This window comes from Dermacentor andersoni, chromosome 4 (assembly GCF_023375885.2).
Source record: "Dermacentor andersoni chromosome 4, qqDerAnde1_hic_scaffold, whole genome shotgun sequence".
NCBI classification, from domain to species: Eukaryota; Metazoa; Arthropoda; class Arachnida; order Ixodida; family Ixodidae; genus Dermacentor; species Dermacentor andersoni.
This window is the reverse complement of record NC_092817.1, coordinates 64,751,127-64,772,097: the sequence shown is the minus strand read 5'-3', so window position 1 is coordinate 64,772,097 and position 20,971 is coordinate 64,751,127. Positions and strand designations below refer to the sequence as shown.

At 46.4% G+C, this 20,971-nt stretch overlaps 1 protein-coding gene across 2 annotated transcripts in view; it reads left to right on the top strand.

The window, feature by feature from the left end:
• The first annotated feature begins 262 nt into the window (after positions 1-262).
• LOC126536211 (probable G-protein coupled receptor No18) overlaps positions 263-20,971 on the top strand; it is a 135,200-nt gene continuing 114,491 nt past the window's right edge. For both annotated transcript variants that reach the window (XM_050183097.3, XM_050183096.3), the window contains exon 1: positions 263-3,029. The gene's annotated coding sequence lies outside the window, so the exon portion shown is untranslated. The remainder of the gene's footprint in view (positions 3,030-20,971) is intronic.

The following is a 20,971-nucleotide window of genomic DNA, read 5'->3' as shown; positions in this document are numbered from 1 at the left end:
CACAAGTTGCTTTGGAGCTTACTTTCAGTCGTTGTGTTAAAAGCCTGGCAATGGAGTAAAGAGAGGAAGGAATAGCGGCTTGGGATATTGTGACGCTTCGCTATTGACTGCGTTCCGGGGAAAGGATGTAACGAAAGGCCAGCGGAAGCGGGGTCGTTAAGAGGAATCGTATACCGGTAACGGTGCAGCCACCTCGCGGGGCTGCGAGAACCCGTGCGCTGGTGGGTTGCCGCGGTGGCGCGGTGTTCGCGCCCTGGTCGCGGCGGCGGCAGCACAGGCGAGAAGGAGGTGGGTGCGCGCGGGACACGCGGCTCGCAGTCGTCGCCGCGACTCGGGACCGCGCGCCAGCCGCGCCCTCTCTAAGCGGTGCACGTTGTGAAAGCACGCCTCCGTACGACGACAGCTTTGGCACTCACTCCTCAACTCTCTTTCTCAGTCTCTCTCTCTCTCGCTGCCTCTATATATGTGCTATCGTCTGGTCACCTCCTATATATATGTACTCAGTGCAGAGGATTTCTCACTGTCCTTCTCGGAGCCTGCGGTACCAAAGGACGGCGGTCCGACGACGAACTTCTGTCACCCACCTGTTGCTCTCTTATCCGCATCACCAGAGCACGCCCGCGGCGCCTGGACGAAGCGGATCCCTGTGACTCGCGACTTGGAAGGTGTTAATAAGAAAGGTGGTGCTTGTGTTGGACGTTTGTGTGAACTTTGAAAGTTGTCCTCCGGACAGCTGCGGGAGAACTTGGAGTAGGTCACGCGAATAAGAAAGACGTTAGTCGCAGCAAATCGAAACTCTGACTTCTGCCGGAAACGTTCACATTTCTGTCAAATTTTCACATTTCTCGCACACATCGTGCTTCCCACACTGACTTTGCTGTAGTAGTAACCGCAAGCACCTTCGTTATGCGTAATGCATCCTTACATTCGCGAACAAAACCCCCTGCATGAAAAATAATTGGTGACTCGGAATGCCTTCGGTTATTTCTTCGATTGCGAGGTTGTTTGCATCTGGCTTGAACAATACGAAGTGAAGAGCAAATAATCTAAATTTAGACGAAAAATACGCATGCTCTACTTCAAGCCTAGTTGTACCGATGATTCGGCATTTATCCTTTGCAGATTTATGTGAGACTTGAGACTGTGGTGGTTATATAAAACGTGTAACTGTTAAACACGCATCAAAATCGTACAAGGAAACCATTTGAACGTAGACTGAAAATTGAACGTAGCTTTGACGCAGCTTCAATAATTGGCCATTATCATCATGCAACGCATCGTTATTGAATCATATATTTAAACGCTAGACAAACGGGGAAATGGTGTGCACATATGTTCAAAAACTGATTTTCATTCTCGGCTCATGGAAACACGGGCCATCAGTTTTGTTAAGATAGGTAAATGAGTATCGTTCTCAATGACTAGAGATTTCGGACTATCTGCAGAAATTTCGAACGTGGTAGAGCATACGTATATGCAGCTGAAGTTGCAGTTTCTCGACATCCTGGTGCAATCTGGTGATTCGAATAAGCTTTAGTGTAGAAAGGTTTTTAGAAAAAGTCTCTTATTTGCTTGGCATTTTATCTGCACTAACAAGCGAGCCTTGTTTTCTAAGTGAGTTAACGTTCATCAAGCACAGAAAGACCTGTACAAATACGTGAAGGGCACACTGTACATAGAGAGACTGTATTTTTATGATGCACGGGAAGCGTTGAAGTTAACAACAGCAAAGAAAAGGCTTCCAGCGCATGTGGCTAACACAAATAGCTCTTCAAACTTTCTCCTCACCAGAACTGTCGTCAAGCCTAGTGAGTCAGACTCTCGGGTCAAGGAGTAACTCCTCAAGCGCTTTTGTACCTGCTCAAAATTTGGTGAACTGAAAGCAAGTTCAATACCTTCATCTTAGATTGTTCGTTTGGTAACACGTACTCGTTACTTGTAGTGTGAGTGTAATTCATGGCTACAGATTAATTTATACCAATCTCCTACTTTCAAGGAATCGCAGCCCTTTTCTCTCAACCGCCACAGCTGGAAACGCCGATAGCATATCTGATCATTGGGCGTCATGCAAGTTGAAAAACGTCTAATGTGAGTCTTATATTCATGTGCGCTTTATACAAGGCGCTTGCCCTTACAGATAAAAGAAAAACAGATCGTTAGAAAAAAAAATATTCGCAATCGAGCAACGCAGCGTAAACCTCCTGTAGTCGCCGATAAGAGTACACAACTCGTAGTCGTCGTGTCTGATCATTTTAAGAATTTTTACAGGCACGCAATCTGTTCTAGAGAACTGAACTATTAGTCGTGAAATTGTTATGATTAGACAAGGACAAGAGTATACTGAAACGTACATGCAAAAGCACTCGCCCTTGTCGGGAATCTCAGAAATTTTTATCCGCTCCGAAAACTAAGTTTTCAGATCTGTTATCAATTGTTCTTGATCCGTAAGAGCCTTTCCGCTCAGACTCCACCAATTTCGGGCTAGAGTATTCGCGTGAGCTTTTTGATAGAACCGCGATTGCGCAAGTGATCCCAGCAAGAAAGTTTCTTCGATAGAGAGTGCCCCGAAAAGAAGTGCAGGAATATCGCTTTTTCTTCGCGCTTGTTGCGTAACTTTTGAAGTAGATGGGTGGAACCGGAACATAATCACGACACGACACTCCCGAAAGGAGAAGCGCACTTCGCAACAGAATTACGCTATATCGGCAAAAGTGTGGCACAGAGCAGAGGAGTGAGGAACTTCTGAAGGAAGACCGTAAACAACACGCTCGAGAAACTCTGTTCTGTGTTCGTCGTGGTGAGACATTCCTGTGGTGCGTTAGCTTGTATTAAGCCGCCGCGATTGTAAGACACGGATTCTTCTCCTCGTTGTCCTCCACATTGTGCGTGTTGCAAAACACAGCTGCCCCCACCCGCACGCTGTGTCTGAGTTGCAGTTAGTGGGACGGCGTTCCTCGTGCTCAGCCAAGTGGAAGCACTCCTGACTGACAGTGCGTGAAATCCTCCGCGACTTGAACGCTCGAAGCGAGGTAAGCCGATTTCTACTTTGTCTTTCTCTCTTCCATAGATTCCTGGCACGCCCTCGCAAGCTGGGTGAATGTATATTTATTACAGGTTGCTTCGTGAAGGAAAGGAGTAGAGAAGTACGGAAACAACATTCCAATGCTTTGTTCTTGGTTTATCACTGTTAGGAAGACAGGCTAATTAACTAGCCAGACAGCGACACGAGAGATAGAACAGCTATTATTCTTTCAGTGTAATGGAGCGCTCTTGCCACTGAAAAACAGAATGTACCTTAAAGAACAAGTATCGAGAATAAAAGATGAACTACATTTAGTGTCAATGTGTTGATGCAGTGGTAGCGTAAGAGTAACTTCAAGTTGCTGGTTAATGACCAAAGGACAGTGTACATCTGCTTTAATGTAACGTTGCGCAACTGCAACACAGGCAGCAATTAACAATGGAGGAAATCGCTTGACCCTTCCAAAAAATGACGCATTTGACGCTCGCGTAACGCCGCCATTCGATATTACTCACCTACGATTGGGATCATGCTTTATCATAAGAAATATCAGCATTTTATGCACATTTGACCCCGGACAGTTTCAGTGCAGTGCAAGGTTTCATGAACCACATGGCAAACAAGGAATCGGAACGCCATAAGTATTAAAAAGATGCTGTGTTCCTATGTTCGAACCAATTTCGGAAGGGCCTCTGATGAGATCTGGTGCCCGAAGTCTGAAGTGCTTGTGTGTTTTGGAGAGTGCTTAAGCCTAAAAAAGAAAAAGAAGACGCACATGTCCCGCGTTGCTCGTACACAGCAAAAGTTGATCGCGCTTTATTAGTTATCTACTGATAACGTGGTAGTGGTGTAGCACGAAAAAAGAACAACATTTAAAAATATTAGTAAATTTCTCTTTCGTCTTATTGGCATAGGCCCAAAAATTTGTACATTCCAGAGCTGTATCAGTGAAAAAAGAATAAAATTTGAAAGATTAGTAGACCCACTGATAAATCAGTAGCTAGCAACACTGCGTACGAACGGAGTGGCCTAGCTAGCGCAGAACATTTTGCGGCGCACTGACAGTTTTCTTCGCTGGGCTTATTTGTGCTTTGCAGTGGTCCTCAACGAGTTAACGGTATTTGGCAGCAAAAATATTGTTAAAAAACTTAAACGTCCTTGTCACTGGAACTTCACCTGATGGCACTGACGGTGCGAAATGAAGTACCACGTCTGCTTCTTTTATTTTATTATTATTATTTTATTTCTTTTGCTGTGGACTGATTTGTGCACTGTTTCTCTATAAGTGTTCGCCGCACACTTACCATCTATCACAAAATCCTTGAGTACAGGACACTATCTCGCCTATACGAAAACATGTGCCATAAGGTTTGAGAGCTTGGGACGCACAGTCTGGAAAAGGCCGTTTCGCAAACCTCAGCTACGGGCGTCAGCAGCGGGTGTCATTAAAAAGGTGCTAGACACTGCCCCAGTACAGTTTTAAGGGCTTTTGCAGGATTTTAGCGCAATAAGGCTTCAGTTGCACCGTAAGCCAGTGTAGACGCTGCAGCCAAGAGTTGGGGACTTAAAAAGTTGGATTTTTTTATATATTTGTAGTAAGAGAGGCAGTGGCGAGCGAAAATTGCTGAATGAAGAGTGCCCCCAGTATCTACGAACGTAATCGAATATTCAATTCAGATGTTAAATGAAACGAGCGAAATGCGATGTGTGTAGACGCGATTGGGTGAGATTGTCAGTACAAAAAAAGAAACAACTTTCTTTATGTAGCCATTTGTAACCTACGTCTAGTATAATTTTATCTGCTTACATATAATTATACCTACATGTCACATACAGCACTTCCTAATTGTTACTCACGGGAGAAAATGTGCGCTCGCATCATCTGGCATCCAATCAGGGCATCATATATCCACAAGCTCGGTTTGTTGCCAGTCCATTTCTGCGAGTACGTTACAAACGCCGTAATCCTTGTATTATCGGACAATTCTCCACAATGCAGACATTTTCAAGCCACAGAAGAGTATTGAAAATACATATCAGTATCTCGCAAGTACTATGAGCGGTGATAATCCTGTAGTAAGATACAATGTTACGCGACCTCATACCGAACACTGCCTATATTGATTACCACGTATCATCATAGTTGAAAAGGCGTGCATCCAGCTATGCCCATATTTGCGTGAAAGTTCTACCACACTAAATAAATGTTTTTTTTTTCTATTCAAGTTAATTGAGTAGCCTATAAACCTGAGTGACACCGCAGTTTACTTCACCGAATATCATGCTCAAAAGAATTTTCGTCAAATCAACACAAGTATGGTTGGGCATTTTGGCGAAGTACATCATGCTCGTTGTGCTTTCCTGGATGCGAAAACTGCGCTTACAAATTGTTTCTGCACTAGCATTGCCTGCTTCAGTGCGTAGTTTCAATGAGTGCACCTAAACATACAAACTAAATGCCACAATATTATTGGTCCTTTTTAGAATCATTCCGAGGGAAACCAATTTATAAGGAAGAATTGTGCTTCCAAAGTTCGTGGACATTCTACGAGTAACTCTCCCCACAAAGTGCTCTACGGCATCGCGACGTAGTTCGAGAAGTGGAACGGCAGCTTTTGCTAACTGCTGAGAACAGCTCTTCGCACTTTCGTACTTTTCAGCGCCTCGGTAGAGCTTCAAGATAAAAATAAAGGCCCTTTGTCATAAAAACGCATCGCTAATACTTAATCGGAATAATATTATCCAATGAGCTGGGTATAAAGAAACATATTTCTTTTTCATTATGTACCCTGGCAATATGCCTTATCCACACTTAAGTGAAGCGGGTGCATTTATTAAAAGACTTATCGTGGTCGAATCATTCGAATCCTTCGTGTCGCAAGTATTAAAGCAAGTTCGAGAGCCGTTCAGACTCGATGGCTTCACGTCTGTCATTCGCCGCCTCAATTTTGTATTTGGATTTAATCTTTCTGCATGCTTTCAAAGCCACGCCGCGACGTCACACGCACAGTGGGACAAAGGCACCCTATTTTGCCATAACGCATTCATCTGTACCGACACAGATACGACTGTCTTGGATCTGGTTCTCGACAAAGACGAAAATCCCGATGCAGCAGCGCACTGCGTGCTACGTTTCGAATAATGACATCTAGAATCTTTATATTAATGTTTTCCCAGCTAAGAACACAACAGTAAAAAACAGAAAAGAGCTTAATACGAATATAAGATGGGAGTGGTGCATTGGGACAGCCGTACATTCATTATATCGACCAAGAAAATGTACCGAAAAACACATTTCTCGGTTTCGCAAGCTCTCATCGCTTGCCCACGCAGACAGCAGTTTCTAATCCTATGGAGATTGCACTAGTGGCTTCTTCGTGAAAGTTTTATGATGTCTCCCTCTCAGTTTTTTCTGGCGAATATTTCACGCATGCACGCGTCTCAACCAGCGCGAGCAGACGAGGCCACCCTACTTTCGTAAGCGTTTGTTTCGCGGCCTCCGGAAACAAGAATCTCAGCGGGAGGTGATATTAGGGATTTAAATATTTCAGCATCCCTCCTTTACGCCAGTTGCGAATAGAAATTCTTGCGATGTGTGATTTTCGTGCAGGGAGCCGCGCCCTATATTTTTTGCCCGAGCGCTTGCATCACTGCGACTCGAAGAGGCCACCAAGTTTGATTTGTTTTCGGATGCAGATTGAAAACGCCACATCATACAGCAGAAAAAGCTCAATGAGAATATGTTATAAGGCGCTTCCCTTCGGTTGCGTTGTTTTTCGCCATAGCAGTGTTTTGTTTTTGTACCGGGAAATTACATTTTCGCTTTCTTTTGCAAGCTACACGGTGACGGATAGCGTCATATATCCTTTCATCGCATGCGTTACTATCGCAAAAATGTTTCATACGCTTGTGCTATTAATGGTGCTCCTTCGCGCGAGCTAAACCTGACACTATAAATCTCGCAAGTGCTCCGTGCCAGATGTCTTCTCGCGATACAAATTTGTAGCTATACAATCTACCAATCACGCAGGAAATTCGGCCAGATGGACCTAGACTACGTTTCGCATTAACTTTGCTGTTAGTAGCAAGGCTAGTTTTCAGGTTGTGCTAATGCATTTTCGGTTGGTATTTGTAAGCTTCAGATTTTGTTTAGCCATGTTTGCGAAAACGGGCAAATGATAAACTTGGGTCGCAGCTTTGATTGTAGGCTAGGAAGGTTCATGGGCTAAGAGAATTACTTTGCCCATATGTGTAAATAGAACGACAGTGACGTAGCTCGATGGCTGGTACGTGCAGCACTGCATCTACGAATTTTATATCAGGCACAATTGCACCGGCTGACATTGGCACAGTTAGAGACAATTAACCGCGATGTTAGGTGCACGATCACAACACTACCCTGTATCACTCAGATACCAACCTTACAAGAACATGCCCAGCTCAACACAATTGCAGAGCTAATTTTGGAACATGAAAAAAGCACGTGAAATCAAAAAGCAACTTGTTCCGGCTGTCACGGTGCTGCAGGCTCATTTTCGACGCGGCTGTCGGATTGACAATCAGCCCTATGCAATGCCTCCCTGGGAATTCACCAGCATCACGACTAATAACCCAAGGAAGTTACGACGCAGTATAGTAGAACAGGTATTACCGACGAACACAATATCATCGATGCATTATGCGCTACCACCTGCAAAGTATATACGGATGCTGATATCCTACCAGTCGGCGGAAGTGCACTATTCCTCAGTACTACGCATAATTTCATCAGTGGTCAGCAGCGTTATTCATCTACGGAAGCCAGCGCTCTAGTGAAAGAACTTCAAGCCATCCACGACGCTGTGCAACATGCCACAACTTAGCTGCCTACAATCAAACAACTAGATATCTTCACTGATTCTTGAGCGGCCGGTCAAGAACTCAGGAAGGTTTACAAGCTAGGCGATGAAAATGTGCGAGACGATACACACTATGACTAGTAAAACAGCTACTTGCGTCAAGGTAGACTGGATTCAAGGTCATGCGGCGAACTCTCACAACATTGCGGATTACGAACAGGCACACTGCCCTCCTAATTCAGATATTCCGTCTATTCCCCTCCCACCTTGACCCTTTAACTCACTCCGGGCCCGTAAAAATTCTATCTGGCAAGACACACGCGCTTTTAGCCCGCCGTCTGTCTGTTCCCTCCCTCTTTACCTTACCAGGGCGGAGAAAGTTGCGCTTAGGAGGCTTCGGACAGGGGTGGCCCTTACTCCGGCTGTGAACTCAACATGGAGCCGGTTACATTTACCACTGGGTGCTACGTGTCCACATTGTTCAGTCCCAGTGACGGAGGCACATGTGTACCACCTAATATAGACACGTCCAGGCTTACAATCGGAACGTTTGCGGTAGCAGCAAGCCGGCCTCCGATACAGTGTCACAACCATGACCACTGGATACATGATAACAGATTCCACAACACACTGCTTCAATTCATACACAACGCAGGCCTCCCAGCAGACATGTTTAATACACATATACACATCAACAATTATGCCTTAAGGGAAAGTCTTTATGATAATAATAATAATAATAATAATAATAATAATAATAATAATAATAATAATGAAAATGCCCGCAATACAAGATCCGACATTCGTTCAACTTGAAGAATTAGTTCATATAGAGGCAGGCTACAAATTCATAGCATGTCTACAAGTGACTTTTTCTCTTACTCGTAATATGTCGACAGCCCCATAGTACGTATTTACTTTTGCTGGTATGATTAATATCAGTCCCTTCTCTGATAAATCACAATATACGAGTAGTTGGGGAAAAAATTCAAAGTTTGAGTTGTTCGACAGGTTCCACTGCTGAGCGTTAAACAATTTACACTTTTTATTATATTCCGAAAGCTTTACGAAAGCACGTACAACCACCATGCCATTTTTTGTGCTCCAGCTTTGCCTTATTAGCAAGCAGTTGTTTTTAATTAGTGAAAAGAACAGGTTAATGGTTCCATTTGTAGAAGATAATCACTTTTATAGGCCGTTTTTCATACGTTATGATGTTGACTGGTGAGCGTAACCAGGGAGCACATTCCTGTATCTTCCACGTGTATTACCAGGGCAAATATTAGCCAATCTATCGGATAGATATTGACCTAATTGTCCAATGATAATATTACCAACGTCGAGCCTAGGCTGCCACAGGTCAGAATGAAGCACGTATATCATCGTGTATAATCTCGATGAAACTCAGATGTTCGAGTATAACTCGCAAAAGTTTTTCACTGTACCGTATGAGAAGCTCTTGAAAGGACTGTTCAACTGTGTTTGCAGGACAGCGCCTCTGCTTGCCTGCTGACTGCGTCGAGTCACTGTTCGACATCGAATCAGCGTTATTTCATTTTTCAACAAGTAAAGCCATGGTTGGTCAACAGATACATTAGGTAACTCGTCGGAATAAGCTTTCGCAGGAAGAGTGCATTAGTGTCAGCTGCATAAGCGCAGTGACGGTTACGTGCCGGCGTATGTGCTCAAGCTACTGCGTACCTGTCTACGCCATTTTTATTATGAACAAGTCAACCAGGTGCATTGTTTTAGCTTGGTAGCTTTAGGTGGGTGCCTACATTTCCCTTCATAATGCAGCTTACTGCCATCGTTGGAGCGTACATTTTGTCGTCACGTCGTAGGCATGTGCGATGCGGCAAAGAAACTTTCACATTTAAATGGAAGAATAGCTTTTTGAGTATGGGGAGTGACAAAATAATGCAGAATTCCTTCCAGTTTGACACACATGCCACTGAACAGTCCTGTGTTCATTAAGCAGCTAAGCGCCCCCCCCCCCCCCCCCGCCCCTTCTTTATACACTAACAAAGGAAACCAGATCGATGCTGCGCCAACGCAGTTGACGTGTTCGCTTGGGATTGGCAGAGCGTGCAATAAGTGCAAAGTATTGGCTACACACGCTACTGAAATATCTCTCAGCAGCCTGACAGGGGAGGCTGTCGACAGATACCAGAAGAGTGAAAGTGATTGTCATGATTAAAGTATCGTTAGTCGAAAACTCGAGGCAAACCCGGAAGGATTGCGCCTAGGGTTTGTTCAAGCCGATCCATCGATGTAGCTGTCTGTTTGCTTAACGGCGTCGCCCGTATCGTTTCGTCAACGCAAAAGCGCTCGATCATGCATGGCTGGACATGGTTGTCTACAGCGATGCTAGTCCAGTACGCCTGAAGCGGAAATGTGCATATCAGAAAATGGATGATTGAATTGTGGTTTCCGGGTATGCTGAAATACTTGTTCACCGGCTGGCGGTAAAAGCCTGAGGCAATAGAGAGTATAAGAGAGAGAAGAGAGAAGAAATGGACGGGCCAGGTTGCATGTATTGTAGGATATTCGGAGGAGGAGGAGGAGGAATAAACTTTATTTGTGCACAGCAGATTTGAGACCTAGGCCTCTACCTAAATGACGGCCTCGAGCGCTTGGGCCCTGGCGGCATCTTCGGCCTGCTGGATTGCCTTGAGTTGGTCTTCCGGTGCACAGCTGAGCAACGCGGTCTCCCACTGCTCTCTGGTCTTAATTATTTTATTCTGTATGGGTGTACGAGGACAAGCCCAAACAATATGTTGTAGGTCCGCCCTTTCTTCACAGAATCTACATCTATCCGTGTAAAGGTCCGGGTAGTAGCGGTGGTAGGCCACCGGGTTCGGATATGTATCTGTTTGTAAGAGGTGCCATGCCGTCGCTTGCCGTCTATTTAACGAGGAGTGTGCCGGGGGGAAATGGGCCCTTCCCAATTTATAGTGTTTGGTGATCTCGTTAAAGCTGGTCATCCGGTCTCTCTCCGTTCCCAGTATTTGTTGCGTGTCACCTGCTCGGCCTGTCAGTTCTCGAGCCAGGTTGTGCGCTATTTCGTTCCCGGGAAGGGAGGAGTGTGCGGGTGCGCAAATAATGTGGATGTCGCGATCTTCACGAAAGTTGTTTAAAATTCTCAGTGCTTCCGGCGAGATTCTTCCCTTTGCATAGTTCTTGACGGCTGTCTTGCAGTCGCTTACTACGATGTTAGCTTCCGTGGAGGCTATTGCCAGTGCTAAGGCAGCTTCCTCCGCCACCTCTGCCTTCCATGTTTTTACCGTCCCACTAACTCTGCAGTCACCCTCTAGACTCGTAGCAACTACGGACATACTATGTCCATCTGCGTACTCCGCCGCGTCCACATAGACCACGTCCCTGGCACTACGGAATCTTTTGTGGAGAGCTCTCGCTCGTGCCTTTCTTCGATCTTGGTGAAACTCCGGGTGCATGTTTCTGGGGAGGGGGGGTATTGATAGATGTTCCCTTATTTTCCTTGGGATGTCTCTCCGCACTCCGTGCTGTGCTTCGTAGGTTATTCCGATGTCATCTAAGATGTGTCTCCCCGTCAAACTCTGTGTAAGCCTTTCATACTGCGCTACTCTCTGGGCCTCAATAAGTTCGTCTAATGTGTTGTGCACGCCGAGCGCCAAGAATTTTTCGTTTGACGTATTTGCCGGAAGTCCCAAGGCTTGCTTATACGCCCTTCTAATAATGCAGTCTATCTTGGTTTTCTCCGCAGCGTAGAGCTTGAGGTAAGGAACCACATATACAATGCGACTGATTACGAATGTTTCTATTAATCGGATGAGATTGTGCTCTTTCATGCCATAGTGCCTGTTGGATATCCGCTTTATTAGTCTGATTGTTTGTTGAACACTATTGTCAAGTAGTCTAATGGTTTCTCCGTTATGGCCGTTTTCGGATATGCGGAGTCCCAGTATTCTCAGGCTCTCCACTATCGGTATCGTGGTGCCTTCTACTGTGACCACAATGCCCGGCCTTTCCCTAATGCTTTTTCGACCCCGGCATGTGGGCCTATAGAGCAGAAGTTCTGATTTTTGTGAGGAGCATCTCAGTCCCTTGTCTTTGATGTAGTCTTCCACCGTGTTTACTGCTGTTTGAAGGATCTCTTCCACATGCCCATCGCTTCCACCCGCCACCCAAAGGGTGATGTCGTCCGCGTAGAGGCTGTGTCCGAGTCCTTCTATCTTGTCAAGTCTCGCAGGAAGACCGATCATTGCCACGTTGAATAGAAAGGGAGATAGGACTGAACCCTGCGGGGTACCCCTATTACCTAGCTTGAGCGCGTCCGATTTGGATTCTCCAATTGAAATCTTTGCGGTACGATCTGTCAAGAAGTCTTTGATGTACGCGTATGTTTTACGTCCTACATCCAGCTTTTGGAGATTTTGTAGTATGGCCTTGTGCGTGACGGTGTCAAAGGCCTTAGTTAGATCGAGACCTAGTATTGCCTTAGTGTCTAGACTTTTCTCACCCGCATCTATGATCTGATGTTTTAGTTTGAGCATAACATCCTGCGTCGATAACTTTGGTCGAAATCCAACCATGGTATGTGGGTAAAGTCCTCCATCATCCATGTATCTCGTGAGACGTGTGAGAACCACATGTTCCATGAGTTTACCGACGCAGGATGTCAGTGATATCGGCCTTAAGTTCGTCAGTTGTGGTTTCTTTCCAGGCTTTGGTATAAAAATGATTTGGGCTGATTTCCATTGACTTGGAATGCTGCCTTGCTCCCAGCAGTTATTCATGTAGTCCGTGAGAGCTCGGATGGATACATCGTCGAGGTTCCTGAGTGTTTTGTTGCTTATCCCATCAGGTCCTGGTGCAGATTTCGAGTTGAGCCTGGTGAGTTCATATCTGACTTCTGCCTCCGTAATAGGGGTATCAAGATCAGGATTCTCGTTACCTAGGTAATCCGGAAGTAGTTCTCTCTCCACATCACCAACGTACATCTTTTGGAGCTCTCGAAAGAGCTCTTCTTCTGTACCGTTGTAGCTGTGTATAACCTTCTGTAGATTGTGTCTTTGTATGGTTTTTGTACTTCCGGGGTCCAAGAGACATCGGAGAATGTTCCAGGTCTTGGACATTCCTATCTGCCTTTCCATCAAGTCGCACGTGGCTTCCCACTTCTGTTGGGTTAACCTATTTGCATATATCTCGATTTCCTTGTTTAATTCCACAATTCTCTTCCTTAATTTCCGATTATGTTTTTGCTTTTTCCATCTTTTCAACATGCTACCTTTCGCTTCCCACATGTGCAATAATCTGCTATCCATCTCCTCTATACCTGCCTCCTCTGGAACAGTTTTGGTAGCTCGTTTAATGTTTTCTTGCAGTTTCTCCGCCCATTTCTCAATGTCCGTTATAGTGTCTTCCGCATCATCTTGTCGGATTTTGCGGAAAGAGTCCCATTCTACTAGCTTGAGTTCTCTCCCCCTCTTTTTCCTTGGGCCTGCTTGTACCGTTGTGACGACGATGCAGTGGTCACTACCTAAGCTTTCCTGCATGTTTGTCCATTGAGAAACTGCTAGATTCTTCGTAAATGTTAGATCTGGTGTCGTGTCGTTGGTTACGCTGTTTCCTATTCTGGTTGGTGTCTGAGGGTCAGTTATGAGCGTTAGTCCTTCGTGCTGAGCGTCTGCCCATAGGCTTCGGCCCTTAATGTTCTCTATCCTGTATCCCCAAGCCGCGTGTGACGCGTTAAAATCGCCGACCACGACTAGTGCCTGCTTCTGCGCTACGCTCAACACTTTGCGGAAGAGTGGGCCGAATTTGGGCTTGTGCCGGGGTGGACTATATATGTTCAGAATAAATAGACTTCCCTCTTCTTTACGGGAGGGGATTATTTCAATCAGGACGTGGTCTATGCCGCGCACACCGGTATCGTGCTCGACAGCCGAGAGGTTTCTGTGTATCAGCGTCGTGACGGTTGCCTTCTCGCCGGAAGCACTGTACGATTTATACCCCGATAATTTTGCGATCCCCCCGGTTTCCTGCAGGGCGATGACATCTGGCGCCTCCTTACTTGTTACGAACTGCTGCAGGTTTCCTCGCTTGCGACGATACCCGCGGCAGTTCCATTGCCAAATCGCGTATTGGTTACGCGGCACCATGTTGATTTATCAGTTCTTCCCCGGTGGCCTTGCTATTTTCTACCGTATTCGGCCTGCTATACGGTTTGCTTTTAACCGGTCCTGCGCCTGCCGGCCTAATATCCTTTGGTGTGCTTTCTAGTGCCGCTACTCTATTCTCTAATCCATCGAATCGTTGCTTAATCTCTATATACATGTTTGTGATTTGTTGCTGTAACCCATCGAACATTCCTTTAAACGTTCCCATAACCTCGCTGATTGCAAATACACTCTTTTCTTCAGCCGTTTCTTGCGCCCTCCTTTTGTGTGGTGGTGCTTCTCCGTTCGCTTGCGTGGGAACGGGCGTTGGAGCCCGACTACGCGTCGACGTCGTACTGGCGGAGGGTGCGTTGACATTCTTTTGTTGCTGAAGCTTCGCGTTTTCTGCCCTAAGCTGCTTGATCTCATCTTTAAGCGTTGCATTCTCTCGGGTAATCTGTTCTAACATGTTTCTAATCTGTGTCATTTCCTGTTCTAGGGCGGACCCTTTAACTTTAGGCGATTGAGTAGCAGTGCCGGAGACCGCGCTTGCCCAGCTCACCTGTGCTTTGCTCCCGTCTCCCCCTCGATTAGTTCTCGAACCGGACCTCGACCTTGATCTCGTCCACGATCTCGTCCTGGACCTGGACCTGGAGCGTTCGCGACCGGCTTCCCCTGGCAGTCTCGGGAAGGAACCAGAGTGGTGTCTTCCATAGTTTTTCCTGCTTGTTTCTTCTCTGTCGGTTGAGGGCTGCTTGCTCGCTACAGTCTTATGATTATTGTTGTTGCTCCCTCTGGTTTCTTTGTAGTTGTGGTAGGAGTACTCTTCCTCTTCGGCCTCTTCTTCTTCCCTCCTCCGTCGCTCCCAGCGGCGTCTCCTGACCAGGTACGGTATCTTGTATCTTGCTTGGCACTTCTTGTCTCCCGTGAGGTGGTCTTTGCCGCACAGTTGGCACTCCGCGTCGCAGTTGTGATCCTGCTGAGGATTCTTGCACCCACACCCCCGGCAAATCTTGTCTTCAGGGTTGGGGCACACGTCAGCCCTGTGCCCTGTTCTTCCGCATCCAAAGCATATGTCGATGTGTTTTTTATACAAGGAGCATTGGATAAGCATCGCTCCATACCTCACATATCTGGGGACGTGAAAACCTTCAAATAAAATGATCACGTTGTCTGTGTTACCCATTCTCTTGGCGTGCAAGACTCCAGGATTGCGTGGCGTGACCAGACTGGTCACTATGTCCTCCGGACTCTCCTCCTGGGATATTCCTCTGATGAGACCCTTGGATGTATTATCAGGAGCTGCTCTGTAAGCACTTGCTTCAAATTCTTGTTCTCCAAGGCGTAGCTTATTGATAGCCCCATATTTCCTGGCCCGCTCCTCGGAAGGTGTGCTGAGCACCACTATATTTTGTTTGCTGTTTATGCATATGCTGTCTTCCTCCGCTGTCTCTCGGCCGACCCCGGCAGCGTTGCGCAGACAGTAGTAAATGCGATCCAGCTTGTAGTCTGATACCTTAAGTCCGCCACGTGGACGCACGATAACCCTGTAGTCTTCTTTTGGCAGGTTAGGCAGCCTACTTGCTTTGATGATTTGTCGCACCTTGCGTTCGTTCTTCCATTTGTTTCTATTTTTTGCTTCCCCGACGAAGGTTCTTCCCGGCTGCTCGTGTCCCGCCAATCCGGCCCCACCGCTGCATCGCTTCTTTGTGCCTCTTCTAACTTCGCACCAACCTGATTCTTTTCCGAACTCCTCCGGTTGCATTTCTTCGCCTTCCACGCTCACGACTTCCATAATGGAGCAGGGTCTGGGTATCTCCGTCGGTAGGCCGAGCTCTCTCAGCCACCGCTGCGGCGGAGCCGTTCGAGGTGTCGAGGCGTTCTAGTTAGGTGTAGATCTCCCGCCACGCGTAGCGAGAGGAAGGAACGATTGACGGCCGAAAAACGGGCCCACCTGGTAGAGAATGGTGTCCTTGGACTCCTTGGCACCTGTTCTTGTGAAGATCAATGGATTTCTCCACAAAATGCGATTTTCCGCCGAGAATCATAAGAAAATGCGGAGCTGACGCGATGTGCATCCGCACTCCACGGCTTCTTCTTCTTCTCCCCGTAGGATATTCGGAAAGCATATTTTTGATTGCTTGAGTGTCGAAGATGGAGGAGAGGTGGTGGGAGGTACTTGGAGAGGAGGCGGATTGGGGAGAGAGAAAAATAAGTTGCGAAAGGCGCGGAGGTTAACCAGAAAATAAATATCCAGTTTGTTAACCTGCACTGGCGAAATTGTAAGCGAAAGCTAAAAGATAACAAGAAAGGCACAGAGAGAGAGAGAGAGAGATTAAGAAAAAAAAAACACGTACACATGTACATGCGCACACATAAAGTAACATGGTAATGTGAGAGTCGTTCATCCACGTCGCTTGAGCAGAGGATCTTTAGTAGCTCCTTCGTCGCTTTCTGGTGCGAAGACTGTAGAGGCCTGCACTCCAAGAATAATCGGCTCAGGAAGCGGCTGGTCATCGAGGCGTGCCAATACACACGCGAGGGAGTGTCCCTAGGAGCAATGAGGAGAATGACAAAAGACATGTTCAATTATTCTCTCGCTACCGCAATCCTCACAAGCAGCACTGTCGTCGATTACGATGTGGCAAGCAAATGTATTTGGGAACGGTACTCCAACTGTTCCTTGCCAGAGTTGGCAGAGAACAGTTGTCTCAGTTCGGATAATCCAGATGGGATGCGGAGTCGGAGGCATGTGTTCAGAAGGTGCAGACGGGTACAGCGGAAATCTGTGTGTTCTACATAGATCATGTGGCATCACACGGGAGCATGCGAAGATTTATTGCTGCATCTGACCTTAACACTGGGTCGGATTTCTGCACGCGATCTTCGTAAGCACTTTAAGTAGCTTCATCAGCACGTTCGTTGAACTTAAAGCCGCAGTTCTGGAAGCCACTGAAAAGTGATGTCATGTCCTTTCAGGATGACACAGCAACGTTTTTTTTTTCCAGAGCCATAAAAGGAGCAGCTACCGACTTTCCGGATTCCAAAGAATGCTGAGTCGTGCTCCCTAAAGGGCTGCAAAAATAGCACATCTTTCTTTCCACAGTCACTCTATGCACGACCGACAGAACGCGGGTAGTTGAACCTTTATCAAGTGGAAGTTGATAAACGCTGCGATGCTTACTACAGGCCAGCTAGAAGTACAAGGTTGTAAATCTTGCCTTATAATTGGGCTGAAATGATTATTTTGTTGATCGCAAAGACAATGACGAGAATGCGGTGCTCTATGATGTCCTATAGGTGAAAGAACACAGGAAACTTCAGCGGTACTTCCGGCTCTAAACTCATCTACTGCAGCAGCAGCAGGCTTTCATTGCGCCCACCACCATCTTATCAAAAACCACTTTGCAATTTACAGAATGTCGCTTTCATCTGCTACAGCATTGACTGCTGCAGCCTCCGAAATACCTGCACAGATGCCAGCGCCTCGGGATCGGCGTGGCACATAAAACTGCGCAGAAATTTTCAAGTGTCAGAGCCCCAATAAAGCAGAGATTAGTGAGTGCGCCTGCCAAACGTGGTCTCCCGCCGTCAGCAGCACAAATCCCGCACTCATAACCTCATTGCACTTGTGTTCCACTAAGTAGGTGGCACATTAGTAGGTGGCACTAAGTAGGTGGCACATTTTAGCGTATGTGTTCCACTTAGCCGGTTGAATCTATGTCAAACGAGATGAAAATGCTCCATATAATTAGTTAAACTTATATGGAACTGTATTAAGAGTGGCATGCGGAATACAGTGGCAAGAAGCTAGACCGAAGGAAGCTCCTAGGCTCAAGAACAGTCTCCTATTGGTTCCAATTAGTAAGCGGAACATTTTTGTAAGTGCGTTCCGCTTACATAGTGAAACCTACATGGAATGAGGTTAGGGACCCTATTACGTAAAACGTTTTCTATATGTATCTATTTCATTTTTCTGACGTCACGTTTACGTAACGACCGAAGCATGCATCGGGCATTGACTCGCAGCGTTGTTTGAACAGGCCAATAAAACACTCTCCTCGTTTATAGGAGGTCATTTTGTTTGATTTAAAAGTGAATAAGATTGTCTTACAAGAAGCCTTTTCTTATTTAATTGGCTGACCAGAGGTGAGGAGCACGCAAAAGTCGAGAGGGTTTCGATGGGGTCAGGGTAGTACAGTGAAATTAGACAGCCTTACGTGCAGGTTGGTGCCAGCGTCTGTGATTGGCCCGCTTCTTCTTGCTTAGGTTTCGTTGTCTGGTAGAAAATTGCTACGCCGTGCAACGGGATGGTAAAAATGCAGCTAAAATGGGTCTTCAGGGAAGAAAGTTTGGCAGAGCGATATCGTTTGCGTGCCGAAATGACTCGACAACGTTGTACTGCCGCGCAATATTTATTATACGCATGTAATTCGTTATCCCCGGCCGCTCCGACTAGCCAGTACCAGAACGATCGGCAGGCCGCCATCTTATATTTATTTTGGAGCTGGGCAGCCTCCGATTATTTCGCAAAAAAAAGAAAAGGAAGAAAGAAAAAGAAGCAAGAATCAGTTTTGTTCGGAATATAATGCATCTTTAATGCGTACACGTTACTTTGAAGCAGTGAGTTTTCGTGGTTCAGTGGTGTCGAGAGACAGCCAGGACAAGTCGGTGAAGCAGGAATGCTTTTGAAATATCGTCGAGGGCTGATGGTGAAAATACATAGACGAGGAAATAATCACTTTTCTTTTGTTCCGTCTAATCATGCATGATCAATGTGCACACATAATATCAAATTAGGAGTTTCCACGGCTTTTCTGACGTTGCGTGAGAAAGAAGCGAAGTGTGGTGGCCCGAGAAAATTTTGACTAATCATGGAGGTCTGCTGGCAGAAATTGAATAGAAGAGTCTGGAAAGTTTTACGTCATAGCGCTCTAGGAGTGCCGAAGCGGTGGCGAAGGGTAACGCTTTGTTTTATTCGGGATGTGGTAAAATCAAAGCTGAGCATCAGGAGGCGGCCTGTGGATGACACAATAGTGAGATTTAGCTGGTCTGAAAACTTGTTACGCTTTGCGGTGCATCGTATTACCGGAGTGGTAGACAGCAGCAGCCCACCAGCCAACTTGGTAGGACACCTAGTGTCGATTTGGTCAACTACGATGTGTTTAACAATTTTCGTGTCACAAGAGTGTTCTCGTCAAAGGAAAATCACGAAAGAGCTGCACGTTGGTGGTTATGTCGCTACCAACGCTTTACATCCACAGTCAAGTTGAATACGCTGGGTTGCCGCAGTATCAGCCTAATGGTTAGCTCTCTGGCTAACCATTGCGTCGCAAGACGTCGCTACCGGCGTTCTTGCTGCCGTGCATGGCCCTGGCAACCCGGTAAACCGGAAGTGATGAGAAGTATGCCGACGAGCGTAAACATTCCAATGACGATGTCATAACTGAAAGGACGGGCGTATCCACAGAGCAAATGCAGTTTCGAACGCTCAATGTTCTCGCACTTAAACATAGAGCGTGTGGTCACGGGCCTGTTGCCAATATGGGCTGTGTATGTAAAGCCGTGAGTGGAGGAAGCTCTTTCAGTGGTTTTCCGTCTGTGCTCAACGGTCTCTAATTCGAAATGTACACGCATACAAGTGTGCGTACAACTAGCGCTTTTTCTCTCCCCTTTCTGTCTCTTTGTCCCTATATCCGCTTTCTCCATTGCAGCGCAGCAAATCGGACGTGTTCCTGGTTAGCCTCATTGTTTTTCCTCTCTTTGCTTTCTGTCTCCCTCGTTCTGCCTGAGATTGTATTATTCGATTGTCTGCTTGGCATCCGCACCTCTATAGTATAGTATATGCGTGTTAAATATTATCACATTATAACCGACGGTTAGAGTTCTGTGGTTATACAGATTATACAACCTCGACTCATCACTAACACTGAAATTACCAGTGAACGTTTCACGACGTGACGCAACACTGCTGTTTCGGCTGTGGGTAGGAGTAGCATTCACTAACTCTTACAACTATCGTATTGGAATGGCGGACTCACCGATGTGCGCTGAGTGCAAATTTAAAAATACCATCAATCATATTCTGTGGAACTGTTCTCGCTTCTATAGTCAACGTCAGGCTCTCCAGTGAGCCTTGAATAGATTGAAGGATAGGCTATTTACAGTATCAAAGACCTTGGGAGCCGGGTCTCCCAGTTCATCAGCGCAGAAAGCCATTCGAGTGCTTCTTCAATACCTGAAGGCAACATACAGACTGTAAACACGTTGACTGTAGAGACGTTGATACGTAGTGCTGTTAGACTCATGTCTTACATCTCTTTATTTCACTTCCCCCTCCCCACGGGTAGGGCCACAAAATAGACTCAGCCTTGTTATCCTCCCTCCCTTTCCTTACTTCCTTCTCTCTCTCTCTCTCTCTCATGCCGTTATGAGCAGTTGCCGCTGTCAAACAGTCCACAAGGTCACCTGTGGCCATGCGAAGGGCACGACAAAACAGCGACATCTTTTGTTTGCTCCACCTAGAGAGTACAAGAAGAAAGTCCTATTCTAGTAAACTCTAGCTCCACTCACATGCAATACATATGCACCGCAACTATTGCTACAGAATTCTCAGCCTACGCTCCATACCTATTGCTAATTACCCACGCACACGTACAGTCGCGTGCGATATGACTTGCAACACCCTTGTTCGTGGTCGAACGGGCTCTAAGAGGGTGCGCGGTGGCTCTGACATGCGAAATGGCGGTTTAATAAATACCACTAATTGAAGCTGTGCTTACGTCTGGAACTTACCCTGTTTCTGCGCAGCCATACAGTCTTGGAGTTCCTTCGACCGCGGGCACTGATGGTGCAGGTCATATTGCACGTGCATGCGCCCTACTGTACATGCGCCCTATGCGATATAATTGGTCCCCGCATAGCGCTACCAGCAGCAGACGTATGGAGGCCGCAAGATATCGTCACGATTT